Source organism: Chiloscyllium plagiosum, unplaced genomic scaffold (genome assembly GCF_037043375.1).
Source record: "Chiloscyllium plagiosum isolate Xiang-an unplaced genomic scaffold, Cpla_swu_hap1 HiC_scaffold_46, whole genome shotgun sequence".
Taxonomy (NCBI): Eukaryota; Metazoa; Chordata; class Chondrichthyes; order Orectolobiformes; family Hemiscylliidae; genus Chiloscyllium; species Chiloscyllium plagiosum.
The window spans coordinates 17239793-17263182 of NW_028270184.1; the positions used below are offsets into that span (position 1 = coordinate 17239793).

Consider the following 23390-nt stretch of genomic DNA (forward strand, 5'->3'; position numbering starts at 1 on the left):
CTCTTCCCCCCCTCTCTCTTCCCCCCCTCTCTCTTCCCCCCCTCTCTCTTCCCCCCCTCTCTCTTCCCCCCCTCTCTCTTCCCCCCCTCTCTCTTCCCCCCCTCTCTCTTCCCCCCCTCTCTCTTCCCCCCCTCTCTCTTCCCCCCTCTCTCTTCCCCCCTCTCTCTTCCCCCCTCTCTCTTCCCCCCTCTCTCTTCCCCCCCTCTCTCCTCCCCCCCTCTCTCTTCCCCCCCTCTCTCTTCCCCCCCTCTCTCTTCCCCCCTCTCTCTTCCCCCCCTCTCTCTTCCCCCCCTCTCTCTTCCCCCCCTCTCTCTTCCCCCCCCCTCTCTCTTCCCCCCCTCTCTCTTCCCCCCTCTCTCTTCCCCCCTCTCTCTTCCCCCCCTTCTCTCTCTCCCCCCTTCTCTCTCTCCCCCCTTCTCTCTCTCCCCCCTTCTCTCTCTCCCCCCTTCTCTCTCTCCCCCCTTCTCTCTCTCCCCCCTTCTCTCTCTCCCCCCTTCTCTCTCTCCCTCCTTCTCTCTCTCCCTCCTTCTCTCTCTCCCTCCTTCTCTCTCTCCCCCCTTCTCTCTTTCCCCCCTTCTCTCTTTCCCCCCTTCTCTCTTTCCCCCCTTCTCTCTTTCCCCCCTTCTCTCTTTCCCCCCTTCTCTCTTTCCCCCCTTCTCTCTTTCCCCCCTTCTCTCTTTCCCCCCTTCACCCCCTCTCTCTTCACCCCTTCTCTCTTCACCCCCCCTTCCCCCTCTCTCTCTTTCCCCCCCCCCCCTCTCTCTTCCCCCCCCTCTCTCTTCCCCCCCTCTCTCTTCCCCCCTCTCTCTTCCCCCCTCTCTCTTCCCCCCCTTCTCTCTCTCCCCCCTTCTCTCTCTCCCCCCTTCTCTCTCTCCCCCCTTCTCTCTCTCCCCCCTTCTCTCTCTCCCCCCTTCTCTCTCTCCCCCCTTCTCTCTCTCCCCCTTCTCTCTTTCCCCCCTTCTCTCTTTCCCCCCTTCTCTCTTTCCCCCTTCTCTCTTTCCCCCCTTCTCTCTTTCCCCCCTTCTCTCTTTCCCCCCTTCTCTCTTTCCCCCCTTCTCTCTTTCCCCCCTTCTCTCTTTCCCCCCTTCTCTCTTTCCCCCCTTCTCTCTTTCCCCCCTTCACCCCCTCTCTCTTCACCCCTTCTCTCTTCACCCCCCATTCCCCCTCTCTCTCTTTCCCCCCCCCCCTCTCTTTCCCCACCCCCCCCCCCCCCCCCCCCCGCCTTACATATCATGTGCTAACTGCCTTTGCTGGTATTCTTGCAAGTTAACTAATAACTCCAGATTGTTATGACACAGTGGTGCACCCCTCTGTTAATTAAACCAAACACCCATAAAAGCTCACCTCGCCTCATAATCTATTAAAATATGAGTAACAGAGATCTCTCAAATTCCACAATTTAAATAAAGTAACATCAATTTATTCTTTAACTCTAAAAGTGAACATTAAACAACAAACATTCACAATTCTAAGTCCCCTTTCTCTTAACTGCTTATTACCTGCTTCCAAATCTATAACAGCATACTGTTCCAATAAGACAGTTATTAAAATTACACCAACTTAATTTCAAAACCACACAGCCACTGTTATCTTCGGTGTCTTTCTTCTTCCAGCTGAAGATCTCTCTGGTTCGTCTTCTTTCTTTTTTACTGCAAATATGTTTCAAATGAAAAGGTACCTTTGATGGACAGTGTTTCCTAATTTCTTGGGTATAGATGGCAGTTGCTGTCTCTCCAATTTTCAAAGTGCCTGCCTTTTTATATCCCCAACATTGGAATGTCTCATTGGTTCGATGCTGGCAAAACATTAAATTCAAACTTAATTTGGTTTTAGTATCTTGTGGCATAATATAAACTGGTTAAATTCAAATTGTTGTCAAAAAAGCAACCAAAACTCAGGTATCCGTTTCACGGCCAAATGTTACATATTTTCAATTTTCCAGTATGCTCTGGGACTGGCATCCACTCATGTTCACAGGTGCTTGTAATCTCTCAGTTCAGAACAGCATTTGCTCTCCTGTAAAAGCACAATACACGCCTTCAACTTCATAACAAGATGCACAGAAAACACAACAATTATTAACTCAGAAAGCAAACCAAAATTGCAATGAAGTAAATTAAGTCACGTTGAATACACACAAAAGGTTAATGCAAATGGTAAGATCACATGAGGTAAGGGGCAATTTATTCACTTGGATAGTGGATTGATAAATTTGCAGAAAGCAGAGAATCAGGAAAATGGGTCTTTTTCTCGTAGACAACTAGTGGGGGTGCCATAGATTTGGTCATTGATGCCAGCTATTTACAATCTAGTTCAATAACTTGGATACGGAATGAAAGTTGTAAAGCTAAATTTGCAGATGACACTTGAAGAGGTGGGAAACTAAGTTGCAATGAATATCTATGAAATTGACAAGAGGACATGGATTGTTTAGGTGAATGAGCTAACATTTGACAGGTGAAGTTTAACGATAGATATGATGTTATCAATTTGGGTCAGAGGAGTGAAAAGGCAATTTATTATCTACTGTAAATGGAGAGGAAAAAGTGTGTTGGAACAGGGGGATCCATGTATTAATTGTAGAGAACTAGTATTCAGATGCAGCAGTTAATAAGGAAAGCAAATGGAATTTTTGCATTTGTTGCTAAAGGAATAGAGTGCAAAAGTAGGGAAGTGTTACTGTAACTGCACAAGACATTAGTTAGATAGTAATGCATACAATTTTGGTGCCTTTACATGAGGAGGGATGGAATTGCATTTGGAGGCAGTTGAGAGAAAGTTCACCAAATTGATTCCAGAGATGAGGGGTTTGTGTTTTGAAGAGAGATTGAGCAGTTTAGGTTATACTGTCTGGAGTTTAGAAGAATGAGAGGAGACCTCATTGACGTATATAAGATGCTAAAAGGGGTTAACAGAGTTGACGTAGAAAGGATGTTTCTCTCCATATTATTAAATATCTCTCCATCCCCTCCTTAAATTTACTCTAAGTCCCAGCATCCATTATGAGGGCTGAACTGCCTTCTACTGCACCTACTTCTGTTAGAAACCACACAGTTTGCATCATATGCCATACTGCCTTTTTGTGATGGAGAATCACTCTCACTTCGCTTTAGGAATTCGGTTCATTGACCATGCTTTAATCAAAGGTCAGGAGTGGAGAGGCCCTGGCAGAACCCAAACTTGGATGTCAATGAGCCAGTTATTGCTGAACAAGTGGTGCTTGAGAACATTGTTAGTGACCCCTTCCATCAAATTGATGATCAACTGTAGACTGATGCCACGGTAACTTACCCGGCTGGATTAGTCCTGTCCTTTGTGGATGGATATACATGGGTAATTTACCTGGCTGGTTTCGTCTCGCCCTCTGTGGATGGATATGCATCGTAATCTACCCAGCTGGATTAGTGTCTCCCTTTGTGGATGGATATACATGTGTAATTTACTTGGTTGGATTAGTCAAGCCCTTTGTGGATGGCTATACATGGGTAATTTACCTGGCTGGATTAGTCCTGCCCTGTATGGATGGATATGCATGGGTAATTTACCTGGGCTGGATTAGTCCTGCCCTGTATGGATGGATATGCATGGGTAATTTACCTGGCTGGATTAGTCCTGCCCTGTATGGATGGATATGCATGGGTAATTTACCTGGGCTGGATTAGTCCTGCCCTGTATGGATGGATATACATGGGTAATTTACCTGGCTGGATTTGTCCTGCCTTTTGTGGATGGTTATACATGGGTACTTTTCCATTTTCCAGATGGATGTCAGCATTTTGCTTCCCCAAATAGTTTTGGCGGTGGTGCAGCTCGATTTGGCACACTTGTAGTCCTCTGATATACCTTCAGGTTGGTTCCTGATTTTGAGTTCTGCCTCCTGCTGTTCCTGGCATGGTCTCCAACACTCTCTTTATTGAACCAAAGTTGATCTCCTTGGCTTGATGATAATGATAGAGATGGGAATATGCCAGGCCATGAGGTTACAGATTGTGGTTGAATACATGTCTCATGCTGTTGCAGTGACTGGATGATGCTCAGTTTTGAAGCAAAGCACCACAAAGACTAAACCTGTGATTTCCGAGGCTGGGAAAAGATGTTCTTCTGAGAGTTGAAGATGTATAATGATTTTTGAATGGACTTGAAGTTCAGGTTGAGGTTCAGGTTGTATGTTTGTTCACTGAGCTGGAAGGTTTGTTTTCAGATGTTTTGTTTCCATGATAGGTAACATTATCAGTGAGCCTCCGGTGAAGTGCTGGTGTATGTCCTGCTTTCTATTTATGTGTCTTGGTTTCTTAAAGAGGGTGATATAGTTTCTGCTTCTACCTATATTGACTTGGGTGGGGCAACATTGAATAGTGATGTACAGAATATATTATGAGCATGGCAGTGTGACATGATTAAATTGAGAGAACTGGATGGGAAGTGGAGGATCTCAAAGAGTATTGAGAGAATGTGTGAATCTTCTTTGCTGTGTATAAGGAGATTTTATAATGAACATCAGGACTTAGAGTAACACAGCAAGGAAACAGGCCCTTCAGCCCAAACTGCTCCATGCTGACCATGGTGCCCACCCAGCTAGTTCCAATTGCCCACATTTGGACAATATCCCTCTAATCCCTTTCCATCCATAGACCTGTCCAAATGTTTTGTCAAGTTGCTATTGTACCTGCCTCAACCACTTTCTCTGGCAGTCCATTCTATGTACACACCACTCTCTGCCTGAAGAAGTTACCCCTCAGGTCCTTCGTAAATCTTTGCCGTCTCACCTTAAACATATGCCCTCTAGTTTTCTATTCCCCATCCCTGGGAAAAAGGCAATATGCATTCATCCTCTTTGTGCCCCTCATGATTATATATACCTCAATGAGGTCACCCTTATTCTCCTATGTTCCAAGGAATAAAGTCATATCCTGGCCAACCTCTCCCTATAACTCAGGCTGACTAGTCCTGGCAACATCCTTGTAAATATTTATTGCAGGCTTTCAGGTTTAACTATGTCTTTCCTGTAATAGGGTGACCAAAACTGTACACAATACCCCAAGTGTGAACTCACAAACAACATATACAACTGTAACATAATGTCCCAACTTCTATACTCAATGCCTCAACTGATGAAGGCAAACATGCTAAATGCCTTCTTCACCACCCTGCCTACCTGTGATACTGCTTTCAAAGAACTATGTACTTGTACTCTTCGGTCCCTCTGTTCAACACCTTACCATTTACGATGTAAGTCCAACCTTGCTTTGACTTTACAAAGTGCAACACCTCACACTTATCTGTATTGAATTGCATTTGCCAATCCTCAGCCCACTTCCCCGTCTGATCAAGATCCCTTTGTAATATTTGATGATCTTCCTCACTATCAACGATACCGCCTTATTTTGTATCATCTGCAATCTTACTGATCATGCCTTGAATGTTCAATCCAGATAATTTATGTAAATATCAAATAGCAACGGTCCCATCACTGACCCCTGTGGCATAGCACTAGTCACAGGCCTACAGTCCAAGAAACAACCTTCACGCATCACCCTCCGCTTCCTACCATTGAGCCAATTTTGAATCCAATTAGCTAGCTCTCCCTGGATCCCATGCGACCTAACCTTCATGTCTAGCCAGCTGTGCGGGACCTTGTCAGAGGCCTTAGTAAAGTCCATATAGACAACATCCACTGCCCTACCCATACATATCCTCTTTGTTACTTTTTCGAAAAACTCGAAAAGATTTGTGAGACATGACTTCCTGTGAACAAATCCACACTGACTATCCCTAATTACACCTTGACTATCCAAATGTTGGTTGGTCCTACCCCTCAGTATCCTCTCCAACAACTTGCCTACCACTGATATCAGGTTCACTGGCCTGGAGTTCCCTGGCTTGTCTTTGTTACCTTCCTTAAACAATGGGAACAACATTAGCCATCCTCCAGAAGAGAAAATGCTGGAAATTCTCAGCAGGTCTGGCAGCATCTGTAAGGAGAGAAGAGATTTATCCCTAGTATAAATACCTCCCTATTTCTCCCTTTTTTAAGCTTTGACAAAGGGTCAGTTAGACTCGCAACATCAACTCTTTTCTCTCCTTACAGATGCTGCCAGACCTGCTGAGATTTTCCAGCATTTTCTCTTTTGGTTTCAGATTCCAGCATCCGCAGTAATTTGCTTTTAGCCACCCTCCAGTCTTCCGGGACATCACCAGTGGCTAAAGATGAGCAAGAATCTCTGCAAGTGCCTCTGCAATTTATTCCCTAGCCTCCCACAATGTCCGAGGATGGACTTGTTCAGGCCCGGGGATTTATCCACATTAATGTGCTTTAAGGCTACAAACACCTCCTATCTGATAATATGTATGCAGTCCAAAGCATCCCCATTTGTTTCCCTTATTTCCTTAGCATCCACAATACTCTCAGTAAATACTGAGCAGAAATATTCATTAAAATGAATATTAAAAATAACTTAAGATGCAATTTGTGGGCGGCACGGTGGCACAGTGGTTAGCACTGCTGCCTCACAGCGCTAGAGACCTGGGTTCAATTCCCGCCTCAGGCGACTGACTGTGTGGAGTTTGCACGTTCTCCCTGTGTCTGCGTGAGGTTTCCTCCGGGTGCTCCGGTTTCCTCCCATAGTCCAAAGATGTGCAGGTCAGGTGAATTGGCCATGCTAAATTGCCCGTAGTGTTAGGTAAGGGGTAAATGGAGGGGTATGGGTGGGTTGCGCTTTGGCGGGTCGGTGTGGACTTGTTGGGCCGAAGGGCCTGTTTCCACACTGTAAAGTAATCTAATCTAATCTAATGTCAGACGTTAGTGGCAGTTAGACCACCTAAGCAAACACATCTTCCCTCACAAACTGAAGACAAGCCTTCTCCCTTCTACGTCCAAAGACTGTGTAAGTGCTTTTCCACATTCAGAGAGGTGAACAACCTCTCCCAGTGAGAGTTTGCTGGTGTGTCAGAAGGTCAGATGAACTTGTGAATAAATGCACATAGCAGATGAAAGGCCTGTCTTCTGTATGAGCCCACAGGGGTGTGCATACGTTGGATTTCCAAGTATATATCTTTCCACACTCAGAATAGCTAAATAGCATCTCTTCTGTGGCAGTACGCTGATGCACCAGAAGGTTAGATGGATTAGTGAATCCCTTCCCAAACACCAGGGGAAGCTTCTCTCCAGAATGAATTTCCATGTGTGTATGGAATCTGTATAATTCTGTGAAAACCTTCCCACGTGTGGAGGACGAGAATGGCACCTCCTCAGTGCTGTGCTTCTAGTTGGTATGGAAAATTGAATCCCTTCCCACAGTTGCTGAATTTCCAGTTTCTCCATATTGTCAGTGCCTTTGTTTGTAACCTTGATCTGTCCCTCTCCACTGAGAATAGAATGCTGTTATTTGAGGCTGTGTAACTGGTTAAAGCTGTCTCCACAGTACGTTCACTGGAGCACTCTCCCTCATGCTGAGGAATTTGTTCAAAGTCTCTCCACAGTCACAGCTCTGGCGCATTCTGTGAGCTGTACATCCTGATGGTTTTTATGTCACAGTAATGATTGAAAAGTCCCCACGTACACAAGGAAGATGCATATTTCTTATTCGACATTTAAAGGCCAATGATATTTGTGTGAAAGGTATCAACGTGAAATGGGTGGCACGATAGCTTAGTGGTTAGCACTGCTGCCTCACAGCACCAGGGACCTGGGTTTGATTCCACCCTCAGGTCTGTGTACAGTTTGCACATTCTCCCCATGTCTGGGTTCCTCCCACAAACCAAAGATGTGCGGGCCATGCCAAATTGCCCATAGTGTTCAGGGATGTCTAGGTTAGGTGCGTTGTTCTGGAGTAAATATAGGATAACAGCTAGGGCAAATTGTCTGGGTGGGATACTCTTTGGAGGGTCAGTGTGGACCTGTTGGGCCTAAGGGCGTGTTTTCACACTGTAGGAATTCTATGATCTATGACAGTGATAGTTGCTTTGCATGTCTGGTCTCCAAATCGTCCCCTTCTAATACTCTGTAAAAGTAATCTACACAGAATTACTTGGAATTTACAGAACAGAAATAGTCCATCTGATAAACAAGCTTCTCAGTAGTTATCTACAGCTATTGATTCTGATTATAACTTGCATTTGTCTAGCTTCCTTATCAAAGACATTTCAGCTCTTTGTCGCGACCACCTGCTGTGGGTGTGAGTTCCCCATTTTAACTGCATGTCACCTAACCTGGGATTCTTCCACACGTGGTACACTATCTCAGCATCAATCCTGTCAAATCCATTCATCATGTCAAATATCTGATCCTAAAATAAATCCACATTTTCTCAAGGAAATGTCACTGAGCTAGTAACATTTTCTAATAAATATCATGTCTCTGTTTAGACAATCAACATTGTCTGGGTTAAAAGGAAGAAAGACAGACAGTTGTAAACCTTCCCCTTCTACCACCATTAAAAGTAGTTTCCAAATCCCTTTCTTTTCTCCAATCCAAGTCAGAAATTCAAAGCATCCTGCTCCTGGATAAACTTGAATTTACTTGCTGTTTCCACAAATGCTGCCTTATTAATAGAGAAGGTGCAGTATTTTCCCTTTTCTATTTCAGATTTCCAGAAATCACACCGTTTTGCTTTTATTTCAATGCAAGCCAAGAAGGAAACACAGACCAACTAAAGTTCAATTTAATTTGAATTAGGATGGGTGTTGGACGCAAGAGCTGTCTGAGCTGGAGCAGAGATGAAGAAAACATTGCAGGGTTTCATCCAGAGTACTTTGGAACATGGAAAGGCCCAACGTATTGCAAGGTGAGACTAAAAAGGGAGCTAGATTCTTGGGAAAATTGATTCCTAAATGAACGCTGATCCTACACTGTATTAGAAGAAGTATGTTGTGTTCATAAGTAGTATGTCTGTGCGGTCTTTTTATCCAGGAACAGCAAGTAACATCCAAATCAGAATAGGTGTGTGATGAGTTGGACCGAAGGATCTGTTTCCGTGCTGTTTATCTCTATGACTTGAAGGGGAATTGGAGATAATGTTTCCTTGCACCTGCTGCTCTTAGTTTTCCAGGTTGTTAAGGTGACGACAGGTTCTGTCAAACATCACGTTCCGGTGCAAATATAGCGATCCCTCTTTGCCAACTTCGCAACCTCTCCAGGCCGAAACGTACTGGCAGGTTCCATTTCCTGATGGACACGGGCATATAGTTGCGTTTTTACTACAATCTGGCAGCTTTCATACTCCTTCTTCCACATGTCGACCCCATATAATACCAGCTTCATTCAGCTCAGGTTCACAATCTGTCTTTGTGTTTTTGTGGTTTCTCTCTCTGTGGTTTCTCTCTTTGTTATTCTCTTTTTTTCAATTCATGTCACCAGATGTTAGAAGGAGAGGATGTACAAATGGAAAATCCAAACACCACATCAGGATCTAACAGTGATGCTGGATTCCTCAGGATCTGAATATCAACAACCTTTGATCATGGAAACAGAAAGCACCATTCACCGTGGGAAGGAACCGTACACTTATCCTGTGTTTGGATGAGGCTTCAGTCCATCATCTGGATTGCCAAAACATAACTGGAGTCACATTGGGGAGAAACCATGTCAATGTTGGGGCTGTGAGAAATTATTCAGTTAGCCCTGTGAGCTGGAATGTTATTGATGCAGTCATACAGGGTGTCGTCCCATTTCCCCCCTCAGTCGAAGCAAAACATTCAGCAACACATTATCATTTCACCTCCTTTATCTTTATTCTGGGCCCTGAAGGGAGAGAGAACAATCGCCCATGTTCACAGAGATGAGTTCACGATCTTATCTGATCTGAGTTATATTCAGCTGAATCTCTTGTTTCACAATACTCAAAAACTTAACTCTTTCCCTACCTACTTATACCCTATACACATTCTCAAGGGGAGAGGCCATTCTGCTGCATTGAATGTGGTAAAGCATTTATTCATTCATCCACCCTCCTGACACACCACTGGAGAGAAGCCACTTACCTGTTCCGTGTGTGCAAAGTTAAAAATCACACAACACCAGGTTATAGTCCAACAGGTTTAATTGGAAGCACACTAGCTTTTGGAGCGATGTTCCTTCATCAGGTGATTGTGGAGGGCTCGATCGTAACACAGAATTTATAGCAAAAATTTGCAGTGTGATGTAACTGAAATTATACATTGAAGAATTGATTGTCTGTTAAGCCTTTCATCTGTTAGAATACAGTGATAGTTTCACTTCTTTCATGTGTAAATCACAAAACCCTTTTTTTTAAAGTTGCATTCTCGGGTTAGCTGTTAACAATGGTGATAGCTAGACAATATGTTGAAGGTGTTAGCCCCCTGTGTTCTCTGTCTATGACCTGATGTTTAGATTGATTCCAATCTAAAAAGTGAAATAACAGAAGCTCCGTTCCGTGTGTGGGAAGAGATAAATGTTCTTATCGGTGATGCTGAGATACCGGCAAGTTCACTATGATGAGAGACAGTATCATTGCTCTGACTGGGGTAAGAGTTTTAAATGTTCATATGGACTGAGGGAGCACTAGCGCATTCCCATTGGGTACTTCCCATTCCAATGTTCTCACTGCAGCAAGAGATTCAGGCGATCATACAGCCTGTTGATAAATCAGCAAGTCCACACTGGGGAGAGGCCTTTCACTTGCTTGGTGTGTGGGAAGGATTTCTTCTAACATGCTGGTATACTGGCAGTTGCACACTGGAGAGTGACCTTTCAAATGCCTAGATTGCAGGAAGTGCTGTAAATGTTCTGGGGATCTAACTCACCACCAGCCTGTTCACAGTGATGAGAGACCATTTAGGTTTGGGCGATTATCTGAGCTCTCTGTACACCAGCGGGTCCACACACTGGGGAGAGGCTGTTCACCTGCTCCTCGGATGGGGAGAGATTTTCTTGTTCATGCAACCTTTACAGACACCAGTGTATTTTCCAATGACTGCTGGGATTGGGTTCTGCTGCTATTGTTAATCAAATCCAAGACTTAACCATGTTGATACTGACAGTTCCAATCTGTTTTGATGATTTTAATCATCTCCATCCTAGCTCCAGCTGTTAGAATTCTGGCTAAATGTCAAATCTGTCCAAGTCTGTCAAACCTTTCTGCAATCGCCAAGACAAGGTGGTTCCTTGAAATAACCTCTCTGTTTCACAACAACCAGCATGTGCACAGCAAGATCTCACAAACATCAGTGAGGTAAGTAACCATTTAACCAAGTTTTTTTTGGTGGTGTTATTTAGAGCAGTAAAGTTAGTCCCAGTACAGACAGGAGAACTTCCCTGAGGACAGTGTGTGGAATTGTTGAGGTCTTCTGATCTGAAAGTAGAGCTGATTTGAGATGTTTGGTCTGCAGTGGACCTTGCAGTGCTCTGTCCGTCTTTCCTCTTCATACACTGACTCTCAGCTGAAGCTTCAGTAAGAGTTCACTTTAAACATCAATCCCAATTTAATCTTTAGAGCAAATCTACAAATTAGCTGCAATCAATATGGCCACCCAAGTGCTCTTTTCTTCCTTTTCCTGTATTTGAAAAATAACTGTCCAGTTCCCATGCAATTTTAAGCAACAGGTTCCATTATTTTTGCATTTTAGATTCCCACACAGCTGTATATGCTTGGAGCTGCTTTTTAAGTAGAAACCCCACAATGTGGAAACAGGCCATTCAGCTCAACAAGTCCTCACCAACCCTCTGAAGATCATCCTGCCAAGACACACCCTCCTACCCTATCCCTGGAACCCTGCATTTTTCATGGCTAACACAGCTAACCGACACATCCCTGAACATTATGGGTCATTTAGTCTGGCAAATCCACCTAACCTGCACATCTTTGCTGTGTGGGAGAAAACCAGCACACCCAGTGAAAATGCATGCAGACACGGGGAGAATGTACAAACTCCACATAGACACTGAGACAGTGTGCAAACTCCCCTCAGATGCGATGAGAACATGCAAACTCCACACAGACAGATGCCCGAAGCTGGAATCTAACCCGGGTCCCTGGCGCTGTGAGGCAGCAGCGCCACCCCCATTAGCCAGCTAATCAATGAAATGTACAGCCCCATTATACCACCAGTGACACTATCTGTAGAGTTGCATTGATTTGGTCACCAAAACAGTCAATTAATTCCCAACTCTACTATTGTGCAGAATAAATGAGACTTTCACCAGGATTCTTGTAAACAAAATTTCAAAATAATCCATTTGATATGAAAGGATAAAGCTGGTGACAATCTCTGGTTAACATTTGAAGCATAATCTGGAAGAATAACTATATTCTCTTAAAGACACACTCACACAATGCAAGGACACTGCAGAGATTACTTTTTTGTTTGAAACAAAAAAAGCCAAGGGTCTGCCATGAAGGGACAGAATTTCATGAATCTTCATGGTCCACTTCTTGTTGATGAAGTTGAATTGCCAGCTATAGGATGAAAGATTGAAGGAGTCAGAAATACAGATATTTGGAAACATTTTCAGGTTCCTAATAACTTCCACTGAGAGACTAAGTGAGAGAGGCTTGCAGCTTCTAGGGTTTCCTTTCTGACCACTTCGATCAGTAAAACATTGATCAAGACTAGAAAGGGTTCGTAGAAAGCCCATCAGTACTCAGAACTCACCATAGTCTTTTGAAAAGCCACTTTTTCCAGGAATTAATTTCCATAAATCCCATCTCCCAAAAATATTTACTTGTCTCTGTTTCCCCCGAAATAATTTATCTTTCTATGTTTAGCAGGTCAACCACAGCAGACATTTAATCTGACCTCATTCTACAAATAAATAATTAAAAGTCCATTACATTTTCAGTAAGTGTACAAGCAGTTTCATATCTTCCGAGTTTTCACACAGATATGAATTTTATTCCCAATACTGTCCAATGTACTCGAGGGCATTTCCACCAATGCCTTGTACAATTACAATGAGATTTGCAAATCAGGACTAACAATCCAGTTGGCTTTCTAATTACTTGCTCTCTCTGCACACTACATTATGTGATCCAAGGACACCTAGATGCATCTGCAATGCAGCATTCTACTGCCTCCACCACTGAAGGACTAATCTGCATTTCTATATTTCATGCCAGAGTGGACATTCACAATTTTTCCCTCAGTTAGACTCGATCTTACATAGAACATTACAGTGCAGTATTGGCCCTTCAGCTCGTGATTTTGTGCCAACTTGTAAAACCAATCTGAAGCCCATCTAACCTACACTACTCCATTTTCATCCATATGTCTATCTAATGAACATTTAAATGCCCTTAAATTTGGCAAGTCGACTGCTGTTGCAGGCAAGCAGTTCCATGCCTCTACTGCTCTGAGTAAAGAAACTACCTTTGACATCTGACCTATATCTATCAACCATCAATTTAATGCTATGTCCCCTCATGCTAGCTATCACCATCTGAGGAAAACTGCTCTCACTGTCCACCCTATCTAATGTCTGATTATCTTATATGTCTCAATTAAGTCACCTCTTAACCTTCTCCCTAATGAAAACAACCTTGAGTCCCTCAGCCTTTCCTCATAAGACCTTCCCTCCATACCAAGCAAATTCCTGGTAAATCTTCTCTGAACCCTTTCCAAAGCTTCCACATCCTTCCTTTAATGCAGTGACCAGAACTGTAAGCAATACTCTAAGTGCGGCCACACCAGAGTTTTGTACAATTGCGACATGATCTGTCATGTTGTTTTCCCCGTGCCTTTCTTGCTTTGCAGGTTCAGTCTAACCTCTTCACATCTTGCTCAGCAAGTTTAGTTACAATGCAGTTGGATCTTTCATCCATGCCAGTCGTACAGATTGCAAATAGTTGAAGTTCCAGGACTGATCTGCACGAGTTAAAGTTTTCAGGTTGGCAAACTAATATTTATCCCAACTATCAGGTTGCTTTTAGTGAGGCAAACCTCTGCTTCACTGTCCACCAACACCACAACCTCTTATTTTGTTCAAAAACCTTTTACCTGACGTCTTAGTGAACGCTGATTGGAAATAGAAATACACAACATCTTGTCTTTCTGCACTGTCCGTGTCACATCTTCTAAGAGGTCAGAGTTCCTCGCTCTTGTTGGGAGGAAAGCCCTTCACAAGGAAGTAGCTTATTTTAGAGATGTTACTGTCCAGATCGTTGTACACAAATCACATAAATCGAAAGTGATGGTATCACCAAATATTCGGAGGACAACTGATGGGTTGCTAGTTACTATCAAGGGATGGGACAGTCTGGATGTGATCATACAGGGGTCATGCTCACCATGAACCAACTCAATAAGCCTAACAGATGAATCTAACAATTTACAGGTATTCCAAGCAAGGAGAGAGAAACTGACAGACACACACACTGATCAAGCAACAGAGAGCAATATAAGGATATTTGGATTTCCAACAGGCATCACTTCAGGTCAGTCTTCGATTTAAAAAATTGAACATTTTCTTGGTGAAAATAATTTGGAAGATAAATTGTGAAGAAGATGTAAAGGTTATTCAAACTGAGCAATGTAGAGGTTCACAGGAGGCTCCCAAGCACTGAGGATGTCACCTAGACAGGGGACGAAACTTCTGCAACAAAAACTTCCAGCTCGGCGAACAGAACCACAGCAATGTAGAGGTGCTCAATGAGTGGGTTAAGCATTGTCCGAAGTGGCATAATGTGGAGTGTGTGATGGTTGTCAAGAAGAACCGATAAAGAGCCTTTAATTTAAATGGGGAGTTGTTGTAGGACTCTGAGGTGCAGAAAGGTGTGGGTGTCTTGGAATGTATATCACATTGAGTTAGTCTGCAGAGGCAGCAAGTAATGAGGAAGGCAATGAAATGTCTTGTTTTCATTTGTTTGTGGGAGCATCACTGGCATTTATTCCCCCATTCCTATCAGCCCTTGAGTAGTTGGTCGTGAGATACTCATTAAATTGCTTTACTCCATAAAAATTCAAACATCTTTTGGTGAAACAACATAGCAGAAATTAAACTGCAGCTTTTTCTTTTACTGCTCCCAGTTTAACGTTCAACCAGTTTCTGTTGAATTAGACACTGGAATCTCATTGGTCTGAGTGAGTTTACATAAAGCATTATAAAACTGGGAAGGAGTTACAAACTGGAATCTAACCGAAGAGATTGGGATTTTTATATAGAGCATAGCATGTAATGGGGAGTGAGTTGCGGTCTGAAATCTAATTTGGGGTAATTTATATACGGAGTGACTGGTAACAAGGAGTGAGTTACATACTAGAATCTAGTTGAGAGGATTGGGTTAGTTTATACTGTATACAGAATAACAGATACTCAGGAGTGTGTTACAGACTGGAATCTAATCAAAGGGATTGGCATGGCTTTTGTGTAGAAATGCAGATACTCCGGAGTGAGCTAGAGAGTAAAGTCTGAGGGAATCGGCCTGGTTTTATATAACAGAATGCAGATACCCAGGAGTGAGATACTGACTGGAATCTCATCAAGGGGTTCAGGGTGGTTTCTGTATGCAGTCACAGATACATGGGAGTGACTTACAGATTGGAATCTCATCGAGGGTTTTGGGGAGGTTTGTATAGCGAATACCAGAATCACATGCATTGCAATATTTGGGAGGCGGCTAATTTGTGGAGGGCCTGCAAAACCTAAGGGGGGCATAAAATGGGATGGGTGGGAGTTGGAAGAACTACACAATTTTGTAGGGGGCTGCAAATGGGGGAGTGCAATATTTTGGGGGTCATATTTGGCATGTAAAACTTGGCAGGAAAGTTTGTGGGTGTATGCAAACATTTTGGGGGGTACAGCAAAATTGTGGGTGTTGTATAATTTGGGAGCAGTTGAAGACATGGGGTGCACATTGAGGCAGTGCATAATTTTGGGGAGCAAGATTGTGGAGGCTGCAAGAAGGACCAATATCCAGGGGTGTAAAACTTCAAGGGGAGGTACAAGATTAAAAGGCACACCATTGAGGGTCACATTGGGGTGTGAAAATTCAGGGACGGTGTCTGAGGGGGGCACAGTATTTCGGGAAGGGCAAATATTTGGGGGGTGCACATCAGTTTTGGGGGTATGCAATATCTGGGTGGAGGAGGCAAGATTTACGGGCTTGCAAAATTGGAGGGGACCACACAAACTGGAGGGAAGGCGGAACCAATGTTAGGGATATGCATACACTTTGGGGTACAGTATTGTTGGACCATCAAATTTAGTGGGGACACAAAAGTTGGGAGGAGGACTGCATCGGTTTAGTGATCCATAATTTGTGGAGAGGCTGCAAAATGAGGCTGTGGAATGTGGCAAGGTGAGAGGAAGGCAGTGAGAATAAAACAAAGGGAAAAAAGTGGGAAAGAACAGAGATGAAGTCAGATTAGCATTAGAAATACAAAAGAAAGGGAACAAAAAAAAACAGACCGGGTGAAAAAAATAGTGTGGGAAGAAGACAGAGATAAAGGCAGAAAGAAGAGGTAAGAATCAAAATAAGAAAGAAAGAAAAGAGAATTTGAGAGAGGGAATGGAAGAGAGGTAAAGAGAGAGAGAGAGAGACCAAGAGAGACAGCGATTGAAGGGGAGAGGGAGAGCAGAAAAGGGGGAAAAGAGAGAGAGCGAGACAGACAGACAGACAGAAGTTAAGGAAGGTCATGGAGACACTCACCATTCCAGTGGTCCCAGCTTTCTTGTTAGTTTCTCACCCTCCCTCTTTCCCATGAGAGTCAGATCCTGTTCCTAGGGTTTGCTTCCGCCTGACTGGTTCAGGGAGGGGTGAAGATTCCAAACTGCCATTGAAATTCCAACAGTACCGACACACAGAGACAGAGAGACACACACACACAGACACACCCTCGTATAATCACCTTCTGCAAAAGGAACAATGGCTGCCAGGACCTACTCTAAATACCTTCAGGTCTGTCATCCAAAGACCCCTGTCCAAAAATGCCAACTCGTTCACTCAGCTCCCTCGACTTGAAGCTCACTTGCCCCAGGTAGGGAGCACTCCCAGAGGCATACGAGATTGGGGACAGGCGTAAGAGAAAGCAGCAGCTCAATAGTTAAGTCCAGACTGCCTCTGGTTGTCCCTCTCTTCCCCGCACACATACTCCTTTCAATCCACAGCAGCCACAACACAGGTTAATTTAGACAACTGAACACAGGCCTCTGCAACCAATGGGCATACATTTCTTCTGCAAGGGAACACAAGATTTTTACACAGATCAACTCAAGGTATAAGTGGGACTGAGATGAACTAGTCAGCAGTTTACTTTTAATGAGTTTCTGAGAATTTTAAAAACGAATCAATCCATTTTATAAATGAACAGTTATTTCACAAACGCCCCTTCCCTGTGGTCACTCAAACAGACCAAACAATGTCTTGCACAGAGTTGATGGTAATAGAACAGTAGAGCACAGGAACAGGCCCTTCGGCCCATTATGTTGTGCCGAACATGGCACCAAATGAAATTCTGCTTGCTCTTGGCCCATATCCCTCCATTCCTTGTGCTTATCTAACAGTCCCTTAAATGCCCCTATCATATCTGTCTCCACCACCACTCCCAGCGGTGCGTTCCAAACTCTTACCACTCTCTCTGTAAAAAACACATTGCCTCTCACATCTCCTTTGAATTTTTCCCCCCTCTTATCTTAAATGCATGCCCCCTTGTATTAGACATTTCAACTGTGTGAAAACGATTTTGACCATCAACCCTATCTATTCATCTCAGAATTTTATAGACATCTGTCAAGTTTCCCCTCAGCCTCCGCCACTCCAGAGGAAATGACCCAAGGCGTGAGTGGGACTGAGATGAACAAATCAGCACTTTTACTTTGAATGAGTTTCTGAGAATTCTACAAATGATTATACATATCTATTGTACAAATTAAATTGAGTTTATTAAACAGATCAACCCTGACGATATATCAATGGACATTGTGTGCCTCTCTATGTGGATGTCTGTGTATTTCTATATATGTGTTTCTTTGTCTCATTCTCTGTCTTCATCTGTGTGTTTCTATCTCTGTGTGAGTATGTCTATGCAGCAAGGTGGTAAAAACAATGACTGCAGATGCTGGAAACCAGATACTGGATTAGTGGTGCTGGAAGAGCACAGCAGTTCAGACAGCATCCAAGTTGCTTCAAAACCGACGTTTCGGGCAAAAGCCCTTCATCAGGAATAAAGGCAGTGAGCCTGAAGCGTGGAGAGATAAGCTAGAGGAGGGTGGGGGTGGGGAGAAAGTAGCATAGAGTAGGAAATGACCTGGGAGTTGCAGTGGGAGAGGGACTCCCTGAGATTCTTGTAGAGAGAGGAGGAAAACTTCTTCAAGGCAGGTATCCTTGCAAGAGGATTCGCAGTAGGGTTAAAATCAATGAGGTAAAAACAATGACTGCAGATGCTGGAAACCAGATTCTACTGCCTCCACCACTGAAGGACTACTCTGCATTTCTATATTTCCTGCCAGAGTGGACATTCACAATTTTTCCCACAGTTAGACTCGATCTTACATAGAACAATTCAATGGATTGGAGGGGAGCGAAAGTAACCCCACCAATGCCTTGTACAATTACAATGAGATTTGCAAATCAGGGCTAACAATCCAGTTGGCTTTCTGATTACTGATGCAATCACCCCACTATTTAAAAAAGGAGGTAGAGAAAAAACATGGACTTATAGACTATTTAGCCTGACACTGGAAAACAGTGTGGGATCGTGTTCAAATAACAACCGAAGTTGGTGAGTGGTGAAAATAACCTCTATTCAGCAACTGCAGTAGCACAGTTCAAGGTGGCGATGGAATCCTGAAATACGGCCCTTTCAGTCACCTCTTTAAACACTGTTCTTACATGTATTACATAGTTTTATCCATTGTGCACAAACATTTGTGTGCCATCTGTCCTGGGGAAGTAGGAGATTGATTGCTAAGATGTGCTAATTGCTGGCAACTACTCAGGTTAGAGTGTCTGTCCGGTCTGCTTGCATAGATAAGAGGTGTTAATCCTTTTACTTTCTAAGTTGGTACATGTGAGTAAACCTCCTAATCCTTAATGATCTAAATAAAATTTGCATAATCAAATTCTAGAGAATATTAAACTGATAACTGCAGCTTAGTCAAGAGCTTGGTCAAATATTTACCTATTTGCTGTCTGACTGTTCTCACTCATACATGCAATTTTATGGAAGCGCTGTTTTGATTGTAAGTTTCTTAAAGGGGACAGCAGCCCTGTTTAATAAATATTTAACAAGTACAAGCTGATTGGGGAAACTGTTTGGTGATCTGTAATCTATTCAGGTCCTGACAGATAGTTGGTGAAGGCTGATTAATATTATAAACTTTCCATATTTTCAGTTGAGATGTGAGGAAATGATGGCAGGATTGTGTTGTTTCTGAATAGGTTACAATATTGACATTTGTTCAGAGGTAGCTTTTAACACTAATAAGTCTAAACACTGTTTGATTGAAGGTGTAAAGAAGCAATAATGAGTTTGAAGGGGTGTTTTAATTTAGTCAATCTTGCAACAGTAAAACATACTACAAAATGTGGTTTAATGAATGAATGAAAATACATTAAAGTAAGCATAGCCATTAGCAAAGAGTTATAAATGAATTTCGTGAGCTGGCCAGTGGGTTAGTAAAGATACCTATAACACAATATCTTGCAACACTAGGCAGGTTTAATTGGAAGCACACTAGCTTTCGGAGCGACGCTCCTTCATCAGGTGATAGTGGAGGACACAATTTTAAGGCACAGAATTTATAGCAAAAATTTCCAGTGTGATGTAACTGAAATTACACATTGAAAAATACCTTAATTGTCTGTTGAGTCTTTCATCTGTTTGAATACCATGATAGTTTCACTTCTTTCATGTGTAAATCACAAAACCTTTTTTTATCTCACAACAGTGACAGGATTGGACAGAGTCAGCCAGCATAGATTCACAAAAAGGAAATCATGCTGCATAAATTTGCTGGAATGTTTCAAGAGCGTATTTAGAGTTGAAAAGGAGGCAGTGTACGTTACTCTTCGGAGGGTCGGTGTGGACTGGTTGGGCCGAAGGGCCTGTTTCCACACTGTAGGGAACCTAATCAAAAACAAAATGTGGTTTACCTGGGCTCTGAGAAGGCATTCAAAAAGTTCCATAGATGAAATTAGCATGTAAAATTAAAGCACGTGGGATTGAGAGTAGTGTATTGACACAGATACAGTACTGGACATCAGACAGGAAACAAAGTCTTTTTTTTGAGTGTCAGCCAGTGATCAATTTAGTACCACAGGGATCACTGCTTGGACTCCAGCTATTCACAATATCTATTAATGAAGTAAGTGAGAAAACTTAAATGTCATGTCGCCAAGCTTGTTTGTAGATGAAGTGACAAAGATGATTGAGGAAGGCATAGCAGTCGACGTGGTCTATATGGATTTCAGGAATGTGTTTGACAAGGTAGACTGGTTAACAAGGTTAGATCTCAAGGAATACAGGGAGAACTAGCCATTTGGCTCAAGGATAGAAGACAGAGGGTGGTGGTGGAGGAACGCCTTTCAAACTGGAGGCCAATGACCAGCGCTGTGCCACAAGGATTGGTGATGGGTCCCCTGCTTTTCATATTGATATAAATGATTTAGATGTGAACATAGGAGGTATAGTTAGTAAGTTTGCAGATGATACCAAAATTGGAGGTGTAGTAGAAAGAAGTGCAGAAGGTTACCTCAGAGTACAACGGGACCTTGATCAGATGGGCCAGTGGGTCGAGGAGTGGTAGATGGAGTTTAATTTAGATAAACGTGAGGTTCTGCATTTTGAAAAGGCAAATCAGAGCAGAACTTAGACACTTATGGTAAGGTCCTAGGGAGTTTGGCTGAACAAAGAGATCTTGGCATGTAGGTTCATTGTTCCTTGGAAGTCGGGTCACTGGTAGATCGGATAGTGAAAAAGGCATTTGATATGCTTTCCTTTATTGGACGGAGTATTGAGTGGTGCTGGAAATGCACAGCTGGTTAGGAACAGGAGAGTTGATGTTTTGAGCATAAGCCCTTCAGCAAGATTGGTTTGGGGGGGGGGGGGTGGGGGTGGAGGGGGAACATAAAGGCACCCCCCGCATTTCTCATGAAAAGCTTATGCTTGAAACATAGACTCTGCTGCTCCTTGGCTGCTGCCTGACCGGCTGTGCTTTTCTAGCGCCACACATTTTGACTCTGATACTCCAGCATCAGCATTCCTCACTTTCTCCTGTTGGAGTTGGGAGGTCATGTTGTCGCTGTATAGGACATTGGTGCGGTTGCTTTTGGATTACTGCATTCATTACTGGTTTCCCTGCTATAGGAAAGATGTTGTGAAACTTGAAAAGGTTTGTAAAAGATTTAATAGAATGTTGCCAAGGTTGGAGGGTTTGAGCGATAAGGAGAGGCTGAATAGGCGGGGGCTATTTTCTATAGAGCTTTAGAGACTAAGAGGTCATCTTATAAAAGTTTTTAAAATCATGAGTGTCATGGAACAGTGAATTGTCATGGTCTTTTCACCAGGATAGCGAAGACAAAAACTAGAGGTCATAAAATTAAGGAGATGGGAAAGATTTAAAAGGGACCTTAAGGATAACATTTTCACAGAGGGTGATGTGTGTGTGTGGAATGAACTGCCAGAGGAAGTGATGGAGGCTGCTACTATTAAAATATTTAGTGGCATCTGGATGGGTATATGAATAGAAATGGTTTAGAGGGATATGGGCCAGAAGTAGATTAATTTATTTGCTCAGCATGAACAAGTTGAATCAAAGGGTCGGTTTTCATGCTGTACATCTCTCTGACTCCATGATGTGAAGCTGGGTGGAGCAGTGAACTATTAGGGGGAATACAGATATGCTCCAGTGTGATTTTGGAGTTGAGTGAGTAGACAAAAATGCAAGGCAGATGAATGATAATGCAGATAAATGGGAGGTTAACCAGTCTGATCACAAAAACAGGATGACAGATTATTATCTGAATGGCAAGAGGCTGGGAAAGGGGGAGATGAAATGAGACCTGGTGTCCTTGTACACAAGTCACTGAAAGTTAGCATGCAGGTGCAGCAGGAGGTGAAGAAGGCAAATGGTGTATTGGCAAGAGGATGTACAGGAGCTAGGATATAGATATAGTATCCCTACAGTGTGAAAACTGGTCATTTGGCCCAACAAGTCCACACCGACATTCTGAAGATCATCACACTGAAACCCATCTGCCTAAACTATCCCTACAACCTGGCATTTCCCATGGCTAATCCATGTAATGTACACATCCCTGGATACTATGGGCAATTTAGCATGGCCAAACCCTCACATCATTGGACTGTGGGAGGAAACCAGAGGAAATGCCTGCACATTCGCTCTGTGTCTGCGTGGGTTTCTTGCAGGTGCTCCAGTTTCCTCTAATAGTCTTACTGCAATTGTCCAGGGTCTTGGAGACAAATCGGAGTTAGCGTTTCGGTTCAGTGATCCTTCCTCAACCTACAGCAGAATGAGTGCGAGGCGGGTGGGGGGAGTCCTCAGTGAAAGTCAAGAATGAAGCAATTAGGACTAGGTCTGCTAGAGCCAGAGTATTGTTCCCTGCATTGAGGGGAGGACTGCTTTCTGTCCACTCTTTTTACAGCACATTCAATCAATAGTATTTCCACATTGTCAATCCCAACCAGATATCACAGTAAGACCTAACAGAGTCGCTGCACTCACCAGCATCTCACTATCATCGGCCTTTCACTGTGCACGATTTTCTATTGTGTCTGTGGGAAAACCTTTCTGAGATCAGTGTCAATGGAAGAGCGCCAAGAGATTCAAACTCATGAGCAGAGCTCCAAAGGATGTGGCTGGGTATCACAGTTCAAAGGAGAGACTGGGCTTTCCAGGGGGCGCAGTGCGATTTACCCTAATGATTCCCGGATCAAGGGGTTATATGATGAGCAGCGGTCGTAGAAATCAATCTTGGATTCAGTATGGCAGAGAAAGAAGTAATTTAGCCTATTTCATCAATGCCAACTTTCTTGCAGAAATGCAGTCTCTCCAATTCCCCTGCTGCTCCCCAAACCCCTGCAAGTTTATTTCCCTTAAATACTTATCTAATTTCCTTTTTTTTCCACCCAGAAGCAGAGAGGACTGTGTAGAACCATTCATTCTGAGGAACAACAGAGCTTTGTTCCCCTTGTATCTGTTGTTGAAATAGTTCAGGTGGGAGTACATTAGCTGAAGGATATAAAGGTTCCTGGTTCAATCCCAAGTTTCACCAGTCAGTTTTATGCACCATGGTGGCCAAGTGCTACCTTGCAGTGCCACAAACCTGGATTTGATTTCACCTTTGTGTGATTTTCTGAGTGGAGTTTGCACGTTCTCCCAGTATCTGCGTGGGTTTCTGCTAGGTATTGGAGTTCTGTGCCATTGTCCAAGGATGTGCAGGTTGGGTGGATTGACCATGCTCAAAATTATGCTGTAG

The 23390-nt window shown here is 43.3% G+C and overlaps 1 long non-coding RNA gene across 3 annotated transcripts in view; it reads left to right on the top strand.

The window, feature by feature from the left end:
• LOC122543962 (uncharacterized) overlaps positions 1-23390 on the top strand; it is a 61645-nt gene that overhangs the window by 25825 nt on the left and 12430 nt on the right. The window contains exons 2-5 of one of the 3 annotated variants that reach the window (XR_015754645.1): positions 8675-8783; positions 9356-11189; positions 13708-13840; positions 14288-14387. This is a non-coding gene — a long non-coding RNA (uncharacterized LOC122543962). Of the gene's footprint in view, positions 1-8584; positions 8784-9355; positions 11190-13707; positions 13841-14287; positions 14388-23390 lie in introns of all 3 variants that reach the window. The other 2 variants (XR_015754644.1, XR_015754642.1) reach the window with 2 other exon arrangements.